At 39.7% G+C, this 20193-nt stretch overlaps 1 long non-coding RNA gene across 2 annotated transcripts; it reads left to right on the top strand.

The window, feature by feature from the left end:
• The first annotated feature begins 1858 nt into the window (after window positions 1-1858).
• Window positions 1859-19282, top strand: LOC118909013 (uncharacterized). 2 transcript variants are annotated; one of them, XR_008999266.1, is made up of 3 exons: window positions 1859-1940; window positions 17372-17446; window positions 18019-19282. It is a non-coding gene; the product is annotated as an uncharacterized LOC118909013 (long non-coding RNA). The 2 variants fall into 2 exon arrangements; XR_008999265.1 differs by lacking the exon at window positions 1859-1940 and having other exon boundaries at window positions 17163-17446.
• The last annotated feature ends 911 nt before the right edge of the window (window positions 19283-20193 follow it).

Genomic DNA, 20193 nt, shown 5'->3' with positions numbered 1-20193 from the left:
CAGACCGCAAGGAGACAAAGGGCGTCCCCGATGATCCTTGGTGGTCTGCGGAAACTCGTATACGAGTCGGTTTCTTAGGAAGTGTGGGTCGTCACCCAGGCTTCTCTAAGAAGGCAGAGTGCCGGAGTCACGAGGAACCTAGTACTAGGAGTTTTCGGCGGATGGAACACATTTCGGCAGGTAAAACGGAAGGAAGGAGTGGAAAAGGGAGCATTCTCATCCACAAAGGAGTCACCTCATTTATGGCTGTTGGAGGAGGGGCCTGAGGGTCCGCCGCAGCCGTGAAGGCCTGAGGTGGGGAGAATTCTTTCTTCGTCCCTGAGCGTCAGGGCCTTGCCGGACGATCACAGCCAATGGCGCTGCGATAGCTCGGGGAAGAGTGGCCCGCTCTGGGGGAAAACTTACCCAAAGGCCAAAGAGGAGTGGTGAGTGTGAGGAGCCAGCGCCAGAAAAAGAGGACGAGGGCAAGCTGCTGCTGGTGTCGGGGGGGAAGACAGGGCCCAGTTGGGCTGACCCGTCTCCCGGGTTTCGGCACCAATGAAAGGAAAGGAGCGACACACAGCAGCAATTCACCAGAGAATTCCGCTTTATTGGGGAAAGGTGCTGGGTTATATAGGAAGGGGCATGGGGTGATTTTGGTGTTACTTCTACAGGGCTGGTGGCTATTGGCTAGGTGCTGGGAGTGGGAGTGGGGAGAGAGGTGATTGGGCTTCAGGTGGCGCCCTCGGGAACTGAGGACCTGGAAGAGAAGCCGGAAGTTCGCCATCTTACTGGTGGGGGCCCTTCACCCAGTCTGGGGAAGTTTTCAGCAATTATTTCTTCAGGGACACTTTCTATCCCTTTTTCTCTCTTTTCTTCTTCTAGCACCCCTATAACTTGAATATTGTTCCATTTTTATTGACCACACATTTCTCTTAATATTCTTTCATTCCATGAGATCCTTTTATCTCTCTCTGCCTCAGCTTCTCTGTTTTCCTGTTCTCTGAATTCTATTGCATTAACAGTCTCTTTCACCTCATCCAGCTGCTCTTAAATCCTTCCATTGTTTGTTTCATTTTTATTATTTCCCTCTGGAATTCATCCCTTAGATCTTGAATATTTCTCTGTAGGTCCATCATCATGCTTATGACTTTTACTTTGAATTCTTTTTCAGGAAGATTGATGATTTCAGTCTCAGCAGGCCCTATTTCTGGTGTTTTAAGGATTTTGGATTGACAAGGTTCTTCTGTCTTTTCATGGTGATGGGAGTGGTTGCCAGCAAGTGGCGCATGTGTCAGTTGGGAGAACAAGGTCCCTTCCTGGTTGCCAATCACCTTGCTCATCTCCTCTTCTCCACTGCCTGTGCTGGTCAACCACACACAGTGAGAAACCTCTGGTTTAATGTCCTGGCTACTATCGGTGGGGTGGCACTTGGGATGGCCTAGGTCACTGGCAGGGGTTGCAGAAGAATGACATGTGTTCTTCCATGAGAACAAATCCCCATTGTGCTTCCTGGACTCTGCACCAGTCTCCACTGCCTGTGCCAGGCACCCTCAGGATGGCCTAGGGCACTGATGGGGGTCACAGGTGAGTGGCATGTGTTCTGCCATGAGAACAAAGCCCCATTGTGCTTCCAGGACTCTGCGCCTGTCTCTGCTGCCTGTTCTGGGCAACTGCATGCAGGGGGAAGCCTCTGGGTTAATCCTCTGAGCTGCCATGGACAGGGCAGCCCTTGTGATATCCTGGGGCACTGGCAGGGGTTGCAGGTGAGCAGCACATATTTGCCACGAGAACAAAGCCCCTTTGTGCCTCCTGGACTTTCGTGCCAGTCTCCGCTGTCTGTGTCAGTCAACTACATGCAGGGAGCAGCCTCTGGGTCTGGGCTGGGTATCTGCGTGCTGGGAGAAACCTCTGTGTGATTGCTGTGCACAGGGCTGCTTCCCAGCTGTTCCACAGCAATGGTGGGTCAGCTGGTTTGCTTGCAGTGCAGGTGGTTGGGGAGTGAACAGCAAGCTGCTTATCACCATGAGGGGCTTCAGAGCTGTGTTGCCACCCAGGGGGTTAGGGAACCTGAAGTTCCGTAAAGTTTCCAGCCTGCTGTGCTGAGTGTGCCAGGACGATTTTGTCCATCTGTTAAACCCTTGTCCCTTTAAGACTTTTAAAGCTCCTGGTTTTCTTTTGTCCCAGGGCAGCTGGTTGTGGGAACCTGTTCACAGTCTTAGTCTTAGATTTTACTTTTCCGCTCTTCTAATATGCAGTAAACCATGCAATGTGTGTCTGTGTTCCTGGTGCAGAGTACTAGGGCTGGTTATTTAGCAGTCTTGTGCTTCTACTCCCTCTCCACTCTTATACTTTTCCTCCTGCCAGTGAGCTGGGGTAGGGGAAATGCTCAGGTCCTGCCAGGTCATGGCTTTGTTTCTTACCCTTTCCTGTGGGATGTTGAGTTCTCGCAGATGTAGATGTAGCCTGGCTGGTGTACTGTATCTTCTGGTTACTCTTTTAGGAATAGTTTTATTTGCTGTATTTTCAAAATATGTATGGTTTTAGGAGGAAATTTCTGCCACACTACTCATGGTGCCATCTTGAGAATAGATCTTGAATGGTATTTCTTCTTGGACTTTGATTTAGGAGAATTAAGTTGCAGCTTTACAGAAGTTTGGCCAAATATCTTCCCCACTGATCAAGATGGTTATCCTACAGATGTGGACCAGAACGAAACAATCTTCTTTGTTTGAAAAAATAGGTCTCTTCTACTGATGAAACTTTAATCTAATCTCAATCATTCATTTATTCAAATCTCTAATTATTGTGTCAATTCGGGTTTCATACTTTTCAAATTATTTTTGAATTTCAATTACAATGAAAATTATTTGTTTTAGAGAAAAACATTTTATTTTGATATAATTTCAAACTTTTAAAAATGTTGTTGGAATAAGAACACCACACTGAATATCCAAATGCCCTTTACCAGAGTCACCTTTTGTTAAAATTTTGTCCCATTTGGTTTATCACTTCTTTTCTTTTTACTAGGTTGTATATTTCATGCCCCTTTACTTTAAATACTTTAGTGTATATTTCATAAGGATAAATATATTATCTTATGTAATCAGAGAACAGTTGCCAGCTTCAGTAAATTTAAGTTTGATACAGTGCTTTTTATCTATATTATGAATTCCTGTTTTGTCCATTGGTCCAGAAATTATATTTGTACACAGTGAACTGTGGTACCTCAGTGTTATTACAATGATTCTCATTCACTGAGGAAAAAATCATAAAGACAATCAGATGAGACTTTCTATAATATCTACAATGAATATGATGTCCACTCTATTCCAACATGTTGCTTTAATGAAGATCCATAGCAGAAACTTGGGTCAAGTCTTACTACCTGAAAGAGCTGTGTATCTCCAGAATGCTCATAGACATTGAGTATGCATTTGTATTTACTTTGGCTATGAAGAAACTAAAGGTCAGGTGGAAACTCTTACAAGACTGTATGGTGGTTTGTTTTCCTTTGGACTATCCCCAGATTTATTATTTGTATTCTCTCACTGCCTTAGCTCAGGTTGCTATAACAAATTTCTGAGAGTGGGTGACTTATAAACAACAGAAATTTATTGTTCACAGTTCTGGAGGCTGGACGTCTGAGATCAGGGTGACAGCAGTTAGGTTTAGATGAAAACTGTTTTGGGATGCAGATTGTCAACTTACCCTGTAGTCTCATTTGGCAGCAAAAGAATGAGATATCTTAGTGCTTGATTAGTGCTCTTATAAGGGCACTAATCCCTTTCACAAATATTGTACCTCATCACTGAATTACCTTTCAAAGGTGTCACTTTTAAATACCATCACTTTGGGGATTAGGTTTCAATAGGAATTTGGGGGAGATACTAGGCCTCTAATGCCTACTTTCCTTTTCTAATTTCCTCCACTTACTTTATCCTTAATACTATTTTTAAAGCTACCTTAAGTCCTTCGAGAACAAAGGCTGGGTATAAATAAAAAATAAGTGGACTGAATGCATTCAACCGTGTATACATTCATACATTTGGGCAAAGAAAATATGATGCACCTAATATCAGAATTAAGACAAATTGCCTCATGCCCTAGCCAGAGCATATCTGTGTGTCTGTGGGCAGCATCCTTTCACATGCCCCTTTCTCTGTCACCTGCTTACATTTACAACAGAAAATCAGGTGCAAATATCACATTTTCTCAGCAGGATATCTGTGATTCTCTTACACAGAGATTCTCAGCAATCCAAGCAGAGATTCTAAGTCATAGCAGATCCTTGCCAACTCTATGAAGACACTTAGATAAGTAGACATACCAAATCCCTTTGGCAGTTTGATAAAGGAGGTTTTGTAGCATTGGTATTGCTAAGTTTAATTCACATGCACATTCTAGATCTCTTTTTGTGCCTGGCCTCATTCATACATAGTTTAAACTGCTCAGTGAGGGCTGAAGTTATACATATGAACCAACTGCAGGAAATGGAGACCTTTCAGGCTCCTGTAGCAATGGCTTTTGTTCTCCTTGATTTAAAAACCTTTTTGGTCAAAACCCTATGGAGCTGTTTCAATCCAGAACACTTTAGCAGTAAAAATGCAGAGACGGCCAGGTCAGATGTGAAAATGTGATATTTAGAGAACATTTCCTTGAGATTTCTTTAATAAACAACTCTTCTCCTTCCAGGTCAGGGTTTTGTTTTCTGAGTGGGAATCCCCGTGCTGGCCCACACAGCATTGTCTCTATGGGCAGAATAGGGGGTATGAATGGTGTTATTGATCACTCACTTGGGAATAGATTTGACAATTTAGAAAATAGAGCCACACACTCAACCTTGCCTGATTCTCACAGCAACCCGGTAAGATAATTGCAACATGAATTATGATGGCTATTTTATAGATAAGAAAATTGTGATATAATGAGCTTAAAGCTGCCCAAAATCAGGAAAGGTCTGTCTGCACTCTATTTGTTCTATTGCAAATCCCAAAATAAACTCATCACTTACCCATTTCACTGATGGCATCCCCATGCGCTCAGTCTTCCAGGATAAATAACTTAGGTTGATTTTCAACTTTTCCTTCCCTGGAACTCTCTGTACTTTGTGAAGAAATCAAGCCCTGTTGTCTCTACTCCTACATGTCCTTCCATCTGTTTCTTTCTTCTGTCACTTCATTGTCCTCTGAATGTGTTTGCTGTGTTCCTGCGGACCTGAATTATAGAAACCATTATCTAACTAGTCAGCTTCTCTCTGATTTCAATATAAATTTGTTTCCAGAGTGGTCTCTTTAACATATATAAATAGTCATGAACCTTCTTGATTTAGAATCTACAATGGATTTCTACTGCAAGTAAAAAGTTCATATTGCTCGGCGGAGTCAACATGGCAGTGTGAGTAGGACAGTGGGAATCTCCTCCCAAAAAAATATATATATTTTTGAAAATACAACAAATACAACTAATCCTAAAATAGAGACCAGAAGACACAGGACAACAGCCAGACTACATCCAAACGTGCGAGAGCCCAGTGCCTGGTGAAAGGGGTAAGATACAACCCCCAGCCCAGCGGGACCCGAGTACACCTCCCCCCAGCTCCCGGCGGGAGTGAGAGGGAGCCCAGGACTGCTAAACACCCAGCCCCAGCCACCTGCACCAGAATGCAGACACAGTGCACGCGTGGAGGGATGGAAACTAGGGAAATAGGGCAGCAAGACCTCTGAACAGGTTCCGAAGCTGATGCCCCTGTGACAAAGAAAAGTGAGTGCTTTTTGAAAGAATTAAAGGTACAGGGACTTAACAGCTAGACGGAAACAACACAGGTCACAGTCCAGTGGCTGGAAACTACAGGGAAAACCGGGCGCACTAACTCCCTGGGCAACAGCTCTGAGACCCCTCACGGAGGCAAACAGTCAAGCAGCCCCCCCATCCATCAGCCCTCCAGGCGCTGCGAAAGCAGAGAAACAGCCTAAGGCAAACCACGCGCACAGAAAGGGAGATACCTCCACTCCGGCCGGGCAAGACACAAAGACCCAGCCTACACGCAATTACCCAACACAAGCCACTAGGGGTCGCAGTTGTCCCAGTATAGAAAGGCCAGTAGCAAGTGAAAAGTTTGGCAAAAAAATATGATCCAGACAAGACTAACCCAGACAGCTTCAGCATCTGATACATCGTCCCTTGAGAAGGAACCTGGGGAGATAGATTTAACCAGTCTTCCTGAAAAAGAATTCAAAACAAAAGCCATAATCATGCTGATGGACTTGCAGAGAAATATGCAAGAACTAAGGAAAGAGAATTCAGAAATAAAACAAGCTCTGGAAGGACTTCAAAACAGAATGGACGAGATGCAAGAGACCATTAATGGACTAGAACACAGAGAACAGGAATGCAGAGAAGCTGATGCAGAGAGAGATAAAAGGATCTCCAGGAATGAAAGAATTTTAAGAGAGCTGAGTGACCAATTGAAAAGGAACAATATCTGCATGATAGGGTTACCAGAAGAAGAAGAGAGAGAAAAAGGGATAGAAAGTGTCTTTGAAGAAATAATTGCCGAAAACTTCCCCAAACTAGGAGAGGAAATGGCTTCTCAGACAGCAGAGGTACACAGAACTCCCATGACAAGGGATCCAAGGAGGGCAACAACAAGAGACATAATTATTAAAATGGCCAAGATCAAAGACAAGGACAAAGTATTAAAGGCAGCCAGAGAGAAAAAAAGGTTACCTACAAAGGAAAACCCATCAGGCTATTATCAGACTTCTCAACAGAAACCCTACAGGCCAGAAGAGAATGGCATGATATACTTAATGCAATGAAACAGAAGGGCCTTGAACCAAGACTACTGTATCCAGCACAAATATCATTTAAATATGAAGGAGGGATTAAACAATTCCCAGACAAGCAAAAGTTGAGGGAATTTGCCTCCCACAAACCACCTCTACAGGGCATCCTACAGGGACTGCTCTAGATGGGAGCACTCCTAAAAAGAGCACACAACAAAACACCCAACATATGAAGAAGGGAGGAGGAGGAAAAACAAGGGAGAGAAATAAAGAATCATCAGACTGTGTTTATAATAGCTCAACAAGCGAGTTAAGTTAGACAGTAAGATAGTAAAGAAGCTAACTCTAAACATTTGGTAACCACAAACTTAAAGCCTGCAATGGCAATAAGTTCATACCTTTCAGTAATCACCCTAAATGTAAATGGACTGAATGCACAAATCAAAAGACACAGAGTAATAGAATGGATAAAAAAGCAAGATCCATCCATATGCTGCTTACAAGAGACTCACCTCAAACTCAAAGACATGCTCAGACTTAAAGTCAAGGGATGGAAAAAGATATTTCATGCAAACAACAGAGAGAAGAAAGCAGGTGTTGCAATTCTGGTATCAGACAAAACAGACTTCAAAATAAAGACAGTAACAAAAGACAAAGAAGGACATTACATAATGATAAAGGGCTCATTCCAACAAGAGGATATAACCATTATAAATATATATGCACGTAATACAGGAGCACCAACATATGTGAAACAAATACTAACAGAACTAAAGGAGGAAATAGAATGCAATGCATTCATTCTAGGAGACTTCAACACACCACTTGCTCCAAAGGACAGATCCACCAGACAGAAAATAAGTAAGGACACAGAGACACTGAACAACACACTAGAATAGATGGACCTAATAGACATTTACAGAACTCTACATCCAAAAGCAACAGGATACACATTCTTCCCAAGTGCATATGGAACATTCTCCAGAATAGACCACATACTAGGCCACAAAAAGAGCCTCAGTAAATTCCAAAAGATTGACATCCTACCAACCAACTTTTCAGACCACAAAGGCATAAAACTAGAAATAAACTGTACAAGGAAAGCAAAAAGGCTCACAAACACATGGAGGCTTAACAACACGCTCCTAAATAATCAATGGATCAATGACCAAATCAAAATGGAGATCCAGCAATATATGGAAACAAATGACAACCAAAACACAAAGCCCCAACTTCTGTGGGACACAGCAAAAACAGTCTTAAGAGGAAAGTATATAGCAATCCAAGCATATTTAAAAAAGGAAGAACAATCCCAAATGAATGGTCTAATGTCACAATTCTCGAAATTGGAAAAAGAAGAACAAATGAGGCCTAAGGTCAGCAGAAGGAGGGACATAATAAAGATCAGAGAAGAAATAAATAAAATTGAGAAGAATAAAACAATAGAAAAAATCAATGAAACCAAGAGCTGGTTCTTTGAGAAAATAAACAAAATAGACAAGCCTCTAGCCAGACTTATTAAGAGGAAAAGAGAGTCAACACAAATCAACAGTATCAGAAATGAGAAAGGAAAAATCACAACGGACACCACAGAAATACAAAGAATTATTAGAGAATACTATGAAAACCTATATGCTAACAAGCTGGGAAACCTAGGAGAAATGGACAACTTCCTAGAAAAATACAACCTTCCAAGACTGACCCAGAAAGAAACAGAAAATCTAAACAGACCAATTACCTGCAACGAAATTGAAGAGGTAATCAAAAAACTACCAAAGAACAAAACCCCCGGGCCAGATGGATTTAACTCAGAATTTCATCAGACATACAGGGAAGACGTAATACCCATTCTCCTTAAAGTTTTCCAAAAAAATGGAAGAGAAGGAGATACTCCCAAACTCATTCTATGATGCTAACATCACCCTAATACAAAACCAGGCAAAGACCCCACCAAAAAAGAAAACTACAGACCAATATCCCTGATGAACGTAGATGCAAAAATACTCAACAAAATATTAGCAAACCGAATTCAAAAATACATCAAAAGGATCATACACCATGACCAAGTGGGATTCATCCCAGGGATGCAAGGATGGTACAACATTCGAAAGTCCATCAACATCATCCACCACATCAACAAAAAGAAAGACAAAAACCACATGATCATCTCCATAGATGCTGAAAAAGCATTTGACAAAGTTCAACATCCATTCATGTTAAAAACTCTCAGCAAAATGGGAATAGAGGGCAAGTACCTCAACATAATAAAGGCCATCTATGATAAACCCACAGCCAACATTATATTGAACAGCGAGAAGCTGAAAGCATTTCCTCTGAGATCGGGAACTAGACAGGGATGCCCACTCTCTCCACTGTTATTTAACATAGTACTGGAGGTCCTAGCCACGGCAATCAGACAAAATAAAGAAATACAAGGAATCCAGATTGGTAAAGAAGAAGTTAAACTGTCACTATTTGCAGATGACATGATACTGTACATAAAAAACCCTAAAGACTCCACCCCAAAACTACTAGAACTGATATCGGAATACAGCAAAGTTGAGGGATACAAAATCAACACACAGAAATCTGTGGCTTTTCTATATACTAACAATGAACCAACAGAAAGAGAAATCAGGAAAACAACTCCATTCACAATTGCATCAAAAAAAATAAAATACCTAGGAATAAACCTAACCAAAGAAGTGAAAGACTTATACTCTGAAAACTACAAGTCACTCTTAAGAGAAATTAAAGGGGACACTAACAGATGGAAACTCATCCCATGCTCGTGGCTAGGAAGAATTAATATCGTCAAAATGGCCATCCTGCCCAAAGCAATATACAGATTTGATGCAATCCCTATGAAACTACCAGCAACATTCTTCAATGAACTGGAACAAATAATTCAAAAATTCGTATGGAAACACCAAAGACCCTGAATAGCCAAAGCAATCCTGAGAAAAAAGAATAAAGTAGGGGGGATCTCACTCCCCAACTTCAAGCTCTACTATAAAGCCATAGTAATCAAGACAATTTGGTACTGGCACAAGAGCAGAGCCACAGACCAATGGACCAGACTAGACAATCCAGACATTAACCCAGACATATATGGTCAATTAATATTTGATAAAGGAGCCATGGACATACAATGGCGAAATGACAGTCTCTTCAACAGGTGGTGCTGGCAAAACTGGACAGCTGCATGTAGGAGAATGAAACTGGACCATTGTCTAACCCCATATACAAAAGTAAACTCAAAATGGATCAAAGACCTGAATGTAAGCCATGAAACCATTAAACTCTTGGAAGAAAACATAGGCAAAAACCTCTTAGACATAAACATGAGTGACCTCTTCTTGAACATATCTCCCCGGGCAAGGAAAACAACAGCAAAAATGAGTAAGTGGGACTATATTAAGCTGAAAAGCTTCTGTACAGCAAAAGACACCATCAATAGAACAAGAAGGATCCCTACAGTATGGGAGAATATATTTGAAAATGACACATCCGATAAAGGCTTGATGTCCAGAATATATAAAGAGCTCACACGCCTCAACAAACAAAAAACAAATAACCCAATTAAAAAATGGGCAGAGGAACTGAACAGTTTTCAAAAAAAGAAATACAGATGGCCAACAGACACATGAAAAGATGCTCCACATCGCTAATTATCAGAGAAATGCAAATTAAAACTACAATGAGGTATCACCTCACACCAGTAAGGATGGCTGCCATCCAAAAGACAAACAACAACAAGTGTTGGTGAGGCTGTGGAGAAAGGGGAGTCTTCCTACAATGCTGGTGGGAATGTAAATTACTTCAACCATTGTGGAAAGCAGTATGGAGGTAGATCAAAATGCTCAAAACAGACTTACCATTTGACCCAGGAATTGCATTCCTAGGAATTCACCCTAAGAATGCCACAATCATGTTTGAGAAAGACCAATGCACCCCTATGTTTATTGCAGCACTATTTACAATAGCCAAGAATTTGAAGCAACCTAAATGTCCATCGACAGATGAATGGATAAAGAAGATGTGGTACGTATACACAATGGAATACTACTCAGCCATAAGAAAAGGGAAAATCCTACCATTTGCAGCAACATGGATGGAGCTGGCAGGTATTATGCTCAGTGAAACAAGCCAAGCAGAGAAAAAGAAATACCAAATGATCTCACTCATCTGTGGAGTATAAGAATAAAGGAAAAACTGAAGTAACAAAACAGCAGCAGAATCACAGACCTCAAGAATGGACTAACAGGTACCAAAGGGAAAGGGACTGGGGAGGATGGGTGAGTAGGGAGGGATAAGGGGGGGAAGAAGAAAGGGGGTATTATGATTAACATGCATAATGGGGTGGGTGGGAGAAAGGGGAGGGCTGTACAACACAGAGAAGACAAGTAGTGATTATACAACATTTTGCTATGCTGATGGACAGTGACTGTAAGGGGGTGTTTGGGGGGGGACCTAGTATAGGGGAGAGCCTAGTAAACAAAGTATTCGTCATGTAAGTGTAGATTAATGATTAAAAAAAAAAAAAGCAGTTCCTGTGTGGTGACCTCCAATGAGTTCTACACAATGGTACAAAGGGCATATGAAAGTGTAGGCAAAGGGTCTGTTTGTGTTTATACAGAGGATCAAAGCCTAATTGGGCTACCCTGAAAATGAACTAAGATACGATATGAAAAAGAAATTCCAACATCAGCACTCTCGGGAAGACTCATGCCAGAAGATGATCATCAAAAAAACCCCAACAAAGATCCACGCACTGCTACAGGTGTAGATGCACTCATCCCACCAGTTCCTGGATTTGCCATGGGAATGAAGAAGGAGATGTCTAAGCTGGCCTGTGCATACAGTAAAACAACAAATTTGACTGGAACTATACTGTTGGAACTCAACCAAGAATTAGGAGAAGTGCAAATTGTAGTACTCCAAAATCTTACAACTACATACTATTTACTGTTAAAAGAACATATGGGATGTGAACAATCCCCAGGAATGGGTTGTTTTAATTTGTCTGAATTCTCTCTTACTGTTCAAGTTCAGTTGGACAATATCCACCATATCATAGATAAGTTTTCACAAATGCCTAAGGTGCCTAACTGGTTTTATTGGTTTCACTGGAGATGGCTAGTAATTACAGGTATGCTTTGGTTACATAACTGTACTCCTATTATGTTAATGTGTGTGTGCAATTTAATTAGTAGCTTAAAACGTATACATGCTGAAGTTACTCTACAAGAAGATATGTCAAAGAAATAATCAATCTTCCCATGTTTTCTTCCGCCTGCTACTTCTATAGCCTTTCTTCTTCCTTCCTAATTACAACCCTTAAATCGAATTCGTGCCACATATCGAATTTACTGAGTATCATAATTCTTCCAAGTGGTAAAGACACCTCAAGACAAATGCTGGGCATAGAAGCCACAGGGCATAAATATGGAAAGAAGTAAAAAGCTAACCTTTTCAAACAATAAGGCTTCTCTCTCATTTACAAACTTAACATTTCCCTGTATGGCCCTGGAAGATGACTGATTAGCCAGAGATGGGTAAGATTCCTCAAGGGAGGAACAACCTAAGACAGGCACAGTCGCAGGGGGGCCATCAGGTGAGAAATTGGGAATCAACAGAGGTGAGGCTTAGAACCTCACCCCCCTTGCTCTGAGAGAAATCTTCTGCATATGTGGATATTTTATTGCCCTTGTCTAGCTTGGATTAACACATAGTCTACAGGCACACACCTGATCATTTACATTTGCTCTCTTACAACACTAAACTATGTTTTCTACCTTTATCCTGTATCTACCTACCACTTCAGCATTTTATTAAAAATAATAATAATAAAGAGAGAAATGTGGTATCCACATATAAATCAAGTATAAAAACCAAATGAGTATTCATATTTGAACCGACTGTTTATAGTTCATAATGCATGAGCAAAACCGAAAGCTTCTGGGATGACTGCCCTTGCACTGTTCACCATGTATCTTATTCACTATGTAAGAATTTGTTCTCCATGTAAGAACTTGTTCGTTATGCTTCAGAAGATTGGAGACTGACGAAAATTAGGCTTGGGGTGGATTAATGATTGTGCATTGAGCATTGACCCCCCTATACAGAATTTTGTTGTTGTTAACAACCATTTGATCAATAAATATGAGAGATGCCCTCACAAAAAAAAAAGAAAAAAAGTACATACTTCCAATTGTAAAATAAATAAGTAACCAGGATGTAATGTATACCATAAGGAATATAGTCAAAATATTGTAAAAACTTGGTATGGTGATAGCTGGTACCTAGTATTATCATGTATATAAATGTTGAATCACTGTGTTGTACACCTGAAACTATTGTAATACTGTGTGTCAACTACCCTTCAATAAAAAATAATTATCTACAAAAAATAAATAAATAAATAAATAAATAAATAAATAAATAAATAAATAAATAAATAAATAAATAAATGTAACAGAAGCCCACTGCAGAAAATGGTTATGTTTTAAAATAAGTATTAAATCAACAAAAATCAGCATTTTCATTCCCTCCCCCCCCAAAAAAGTTCATATTGCTCAAGCTGCTAGCAGAACCCTCAACTATTTATATCTGATTTTATTTATAATTTTATTTGTTAAGGTGCTATACATTCCCACCTATAACTTAAATCACAACACCATAGTCTACTTGTTGTTCTTCAAAAACACTATTCATTCTTTAGTTGCTGGCTCTTCACTCACGCAACTCATACCATTCCCAAAACCTATCCTTAAGGATTGAGCTCAAATATGCCTCCTGCAGGAAATGCTCCTATATTTCCCGAGCTGGGATTCCTCTCCTTCTCCCACATACTTCCATGGCTTTTGGTTTAACTTCTATTTGCATACTCACTGGAATCTAAGCTTTTAATAATTATTTCTGTGTGTCTATCTTCCACACCAGACTACAAATTCTGGAAGAGCAAGGCCCAAGTCTTTACATTTATTAATTTATTTGTCATTCTGCACATCCACTTCAGTGCTTTGCGTTAGTGGGCATTCAATAAATGTTTGCCAGATTAAATTACTTAAGAATCTCAGGATTTGGGGTTAAAGTATTATCTCCGTTTTTATTAAAAGGAGGAGGTCACGTGAAAGGTGGAACACATGAATTGCGTGCCTCCATTTTTTTTTATGTTGAGTTTATCAGAACAGCAAAAGGCAGAACAATGTCCTAAAAAACTAGGAGAGGAAATAGAGAAATTAGGAATGGGAAGGCTTGGTCAGGATGAAGGAACATGGCCTATAAAGGGATATACAGAGCAAATGTGGTGGACAATAAAAATGTGGAGGGGAGGGAATGAAGGAGGCTAGTACTTTTTTTTGTAAGCACCGATCATGTGCCATTCACTTTAGCAAAGGTTTATATTTAAGTCTTACAGTAGCCAATAAAAGGTTCTTATTCTATTAACTTACTGCAACTATTAACAGTAGCCAAGAAAATGTTCTTATTCTAACTATTAACTGCAACTCAAAAAGGTTTAGTGAATTTGAATCCAGGTCCATCTGATTATAAAGACTGTGTGCTCCATGTCATATTGACTTGGATGAGATGGATACTTGGTTGGGGATGAATAGAGGGGCCAAAGAATGCAAATGTGGGATGGGCTATCATGTTCATAGAAAATTTCTATTTTATTTATGACTTTGCCTTTGGTTTATTTTTTTGAAGAACAAAGGAAAGTATACTCTAATGGGGAGATAGACCTCAAATCAGATCTCAAAGTTGTGTTCCATAAAGCCTCTGCGCTTTTCACCATACAAAGCCTTCCCATGTCCAGTTGGGCATTCTGCAGCTTGTTGTGGATCTCTCTCATTGTGAGAGAGGTAGATTTTTATATAATCACTTTCTTTTATGGATTGAACTGCGGTGTGAAAGTTAGTCTTGCATCTTGTAGACCATAAATCTGAGTGGGACACGCTGTCTTGGCAAAAAACAGTAGTGATGTTCTAAGTGTTTATTGCCAAAAGCAATAGCATCATGACAGCAGATAATTATGAACAGTGCCAGTGAGCAGTACTGGGAAGAGATGGCTCAGAAAGGAAGGGCTCAGGGGCTCAGGTTGAAACCAATCCAATTCTCAAACCCTTGTCACTGATCCACCTTTAAATTCAATCTACTTTCTTCCTTAAAGAACAGGAGTTTGTTTGGAGGGAACAAACCCCTTGAGAGTCATCTAGAACCAGGAATGAAATGATGATCCAGCGTAAAGAGGTTTTTTGTTTTTGTTTTTTAATACTAATTCCGAAGCATCTTTAAACCCCCAAACCTATAAATAGTACTGGCAGATTTCTGAAGACCCTTGTTACTTAGGATCTTTCATTCAATTTTCGCTTGTGATTTTCAGTGGACACATTTTATTAGGTGTCATGGCTGGATCTTGCTGTCTCTTTCTCTTGGTCTCAAGCCAACTTCTGGATGAGGGCAATTCAACCTTCACAGCATAGTTAGGAAAAGAGAAAAATCAAATGAATTCAGGCTGTCAGGGAAAAAGTGTGCTCCAGGTCTCTCTTTCACAGGGAAGAAAGAACAGAGGTAGTCAGGTTGCAACCAGGCAGTGTCTGGAAGCAGGGTGTCGCCTGGACGTAGGGTTTCCTGCTGGAGTTAAAGAGGCCCTCTGTTACATAAGACCTGGCTGATGTTGCTTTTTGAGTAGGCCATTCTGAGCCCTGCTTTCAGGAGCCTTTGTCTTGGTGTGTCAATGCTTATTTCATCTCCACAAAACACTCCTGTTTACAAGGCTGCATTTTATCTGAACCTGTGCCCTTGTGAGCAAATTTCTCCAAGAGTAAATGAGGTACAGCTATGACCAGAACATTTCAGGAATTTCAGTATTCTAGCAAGCGAATTGTCCACATAAATCATGACTAACCACTCGGTATGCAGGAAAAAAAACATTATTCTGGGAGGATCAAGAAATTTCTTTCAGAGTATTACCTACTTCTTAGAACATTCCAAATGTAATCCTAAGCTTTCCTTGATGAACTGAGGTCATAATTAAATGCATTGATTTAGTGCTTGTCATGACATGATGATTTCTTTAGGCAGAGTTGAGAGGCAAATATTTAGTAATAGTACATAATAGAACTAACCAATCAGGAATGAGTACTGGCCATGAATAACCCATGTGGTCTAATTAGTGAGTACTCAGATATTATCAGCCTGTCCTTAGGAGTCAAAGTCCTCAAACTAAATATCTTCTAACTGACTGGCATTTAAGAAGTCTCTACTTATTTTAGCTAATTGAATTCTTAAATCACATTATAATACAGGTAAAATTATTTACATTTTACAATGGAAAAGGACTTAGGAAGGCCAACAAACTTGTTTAATGTCACACACAAGTAAGTGACTAAGTTAACAGTTGATCTCTCCTTACCTGCCTGACACCAATGTCACCTACAACACACTGGCTTGCTCATTCTTCTTGTCCCTAGTCGTCTGTTGTAGAGAAGCTACACAGTCAAGTGTATTAAGTTGGTAGTCTCATTTGAATACTACATGGTCCCTTCTCCTTTATTATTTCAGTAAACAAGCATTTACTGAATACATATAATGTGCAAAGCACAGAAAAATCAAATGAACCCTGCATACTGGTTATACTACTACCATGTTCTACATCCAACCTAACCAAGTAATCTCTACCAGTTGGCCAAATGTGAGTGCTACAATCTCTCCTACAAGGCAGAATTGTTAACCCTTGGCCTAATGGAGACCTTTTAAATTTTGTTTTAAATTTCATGTTTAGTGGATGACACAGTGGGAAGGCTAACTCTGGATTAGCAGGTTATTGATAAAAGTTTTACCTTGTTCCCTGCCCATCAGCCTGGCTCCCTTCAACCTAAAATACAAAGTTACATGGAGACTGTGCTTGCAATCCATATCCATTGGTACCAATATAGGTGGGAAGAAAAATTCTTTCTGGTTTTAGTTCATCCCATGCATATTTATTGAGTGCCTACTATGTCTTAGACACTCTTATGGGAACTGATCTTGATGTTTTCTTTTCAGGTCTAATTCTGTTACCAATCACTGTTCTATTTGAAGCAGCTGCATTTGTACTTGTATATTTCAAATGCCTGCTCAAGCCTCTTCCCCCTTTATAGCCAAGAGCAACATGAAGTCTTTGAAGCAGAGTTTATAACCTTGTTTTGCTATTACTAATATAGCATGCTGTTCTCATCTTAAGTCTGATTTGGCTATCAACATGGTAACATTTTGGAATGTTTTCTCAAAGAGCCAACAGTAAAAAGGAAACAACAAAAACAAAAAAAAGCACAAAGAGTTCAGAACAAGTAGATTCCTTCCAGAAAAGTCTACATGAAAGAATTCACTTCCCTCAGTACCGTAAGAACCAAGTATTTGGCATCAAAGGACAGGTTTGGGTATTTTTTTTTACTTTGGCAAAAAAATTTTCAGGGAAACCTGGGAAGAATGTGAGGCTGACCATGTTACTTCTCTTTTTAGCTCCTCAATGGCTCCTCACCATCCTTTGGGAAGATGTAAACTCCTTAGCAAGACATAAGAGGACTCTACGATTTGACAATTTTACGTCCTTTCAGAATCAGCTCAAGAATCATTCCTTCCAAGAAAGCTCTCTGGATATCCATGCCTCAGTAAAACTGGTCAGTACTTCTGTGTTCTTACTCAGCTATTCAATAACATTTGTCATACTGAATTCAGAGCTTAGGTTCAACAGTCCAATTGCCTAGGATTTAAACTGGATTTCCACACTTGTTTAAGTTCTAGCAAATATCTCAATATCTTTGAATGTTTGGCTCAAAGATATTAAGAAATTTCTTATTTTTGTACAGTTTCCTTATCAGAATGGTAATAAACATTATAGAATATTTCTAACAGGTATGTTATGAGGATTAAATGGAATAATATAGATAAAGTATCTATCATAACATGTGACAATTAGATCTCAACAAATCTTACCCTTATTGCTATTGCATGCCTTTGTTTTTCCTGCTGGACAGTGAAATCATCAAGTGCAAAATCTGGGTCAATTGTATTTGTGTCAATTGTATATCTGATGATGTTTGTGTCTAGTTCAAGGGTAAAAGTTTCATAGAATAGGGTATGATTCATTATGAGGTATATTAGAATAACACTAATAATAAAATAAGAAAAAAGTACAATTTCACTTCTTGGTTCTATAACATTTCAAATACACGTTTCTTGATCATCAGGTATCTCTCTTCAGAAGTGCGATAGGGAAGCCCAGAATCCTTCCAACATGTGCCTTTTCAGTCTGCAAAACATGGCTTCCAAGATCATCATGCTCATTTTTCTCTAAAGGGCAGAAGGGGAAAGTAGGGGAAAGAAGGGGAAAAGGCATACTTGCTTTTTGACCACCTGGAGCAGAAAGAAAATACCTCACCTCTGCTGACATTCCACTGTAAATATCATGCCCTTGGTTCTATAACGCTGTGCCATTGGATAGGTGGGCATTCAGTGATTTCTAACAGATCTTAAAGGGTATTTAAGAATTTGGTGAGTGGAAGATAACAGGGATGGGTGTTCCAGGGAAAAGAAAAAATGAGTGATGGAGGAAAAAGATTTACGATGAGGGAATCAACAAGTTTCACATTTCAACAGAAACACAGGATACACGCTAGGGGTAATTGGAGATAAGAGTAGGAGGTTGGACTCAGTATGTATACCTCATTATGAATGTTCATTTCACATCACACTCAGCCTGGGCTCTGTATTTCCAAAGCCTGGCTTCACATACTGCCTCAAACTCCAGTGTGAAATTGGAAAATGTGAGACTGCCTGAGCCTATCAGGTAATGACCAATTGCTATCATTTTAAGTAGGACAGCCAGATTTAGCAAATACAAATCTAGGATTCCCAGTTAAATTTGAATTTCAGTTAAAAAAAAACTTAAAAAATATATACAAGTAAGTTTCATAGAATATTTGGGACATTATACTAAAAATTATTTGTTCCCATCTGAAATTCAAATTTAACTGAGTGCCCTGTATGTTATCTGGCAACTATAATTTAAAAGATGAGAGATGTCTAAATCATTTTCCTCTTAACTCTAACTATAATTCTTTGTACTTTAGATAAACACTTCAGGGATTTTCCCTTTCCCAGTCACACTTTTTTATTCTGTACCAAAAACGATCATCCTCTGCCAAATCATCCTTCTTCCAAGTTGATTCAAGGGGATGTAGGGTAAATGGAAGTTGCCATGTCCAGGATCCTCACCTAACCCTCATCTACTTGCCCACTGCACACATGCAATGATGTAAACTGACAGACCATGTAGGCACATGCTTGCACATGCATTGGCAGTTTCTGCTATTATTGACTGTGTTGTTATGTAAAGAGCTCCATCCAGTGCTCTGCACAGTTGGCAGACGTGGAGGCGGAGATGGATTGTAGACTTGTTGGATGTGGATGTGATCCTGGAGCTCCACCTGCCATCACAAGAATAAAGCTTGGTATAAGACCTTTTATCCCTAAGATTGCATTGTCATTATTTGGTCTCACTGAATCCAGAGTGAACTTACCCAGAGCTGGAAACTTCCAGTAAGATAGTGGTAAAAAAAAGAGATGCATAATGGAGAATTACAGATGTTCCTAAGGGTAATCAGTCCATGATGTGACAGGACTACAAGAAGGGATGACAAATTCTATGGAGAGTTGTTTTCTGTAACATTTGCCCTTTTAAGAGCTAGTGATGAAAACTATTACAAAACTGTAGTTCCTTGATGATCACCCAGCTATAGTCCAACAGATAAATCAATCTGTTAACAATGCCAAACTTAATTTTCCTAGGAAGCTTATGGTTTTCTCCTTGATCAGGCTGTAACTGTAACACAAGACAGTTACCTTGTAAATTTATAGCACAGTAAAGCAATGCTAGTATTGTAAGAGTAATAGCAAGAGAGGTAATAATAATAGCATGTTTATTAATTACTTACTGTAGGGCAGCCACCTTTGCAATTGTTTCATATGAATTATCTCATTTAATTTTAGTAAGATAAACTTTGTCACACAGAAGTTAATTGACTTGCCCAAGTCTAAATAGGTAGCAAAGTGAAAAGCCAGGCCCACTGGGTTAAAGATTGGTATTAGCCAGAAGCTCCTACTAGACTGCATTAATGAAAACTATTTCCCTACTGGGACAGTGACTCAAAGCAATGACTCTTCCGTAAGGAAGCATAGTCTTGGTGTGAGCCAACTGACTCAGGTTCAAATACTGCCTTTGGCACTTCTTAACTGATACTTTGAGTAGCCTGGTTTAACTTCTCTGTATTTTAGTTTCCTTACCTATAAAAGGGAATTTTGAAAGCTACATTATAGAGTTATAGTTTAAAATTGAGTTATTTTACACAAAGAACCTGATATAACATAGACTCAATAA

This window comes from Manis pentadactyla, chromosome 9, assembly GCF_030020395.1.
Source record: "Manis pentadactyla isolate mManPen7 chromosome 9, mManPen7.hap1, whole genome shotgun sequence".
Lineage (NCBI taxonomy): Eukaryota > Metazoa > Chordata > Mammalia > Pholidota > Manidae > Manis > Manis pentadactyla.
The sequence above is the reverse complement of the archived record's forward strand: the minus strand, read 5'-3'. Positions and strand labels throughout refer to the sequence as shown.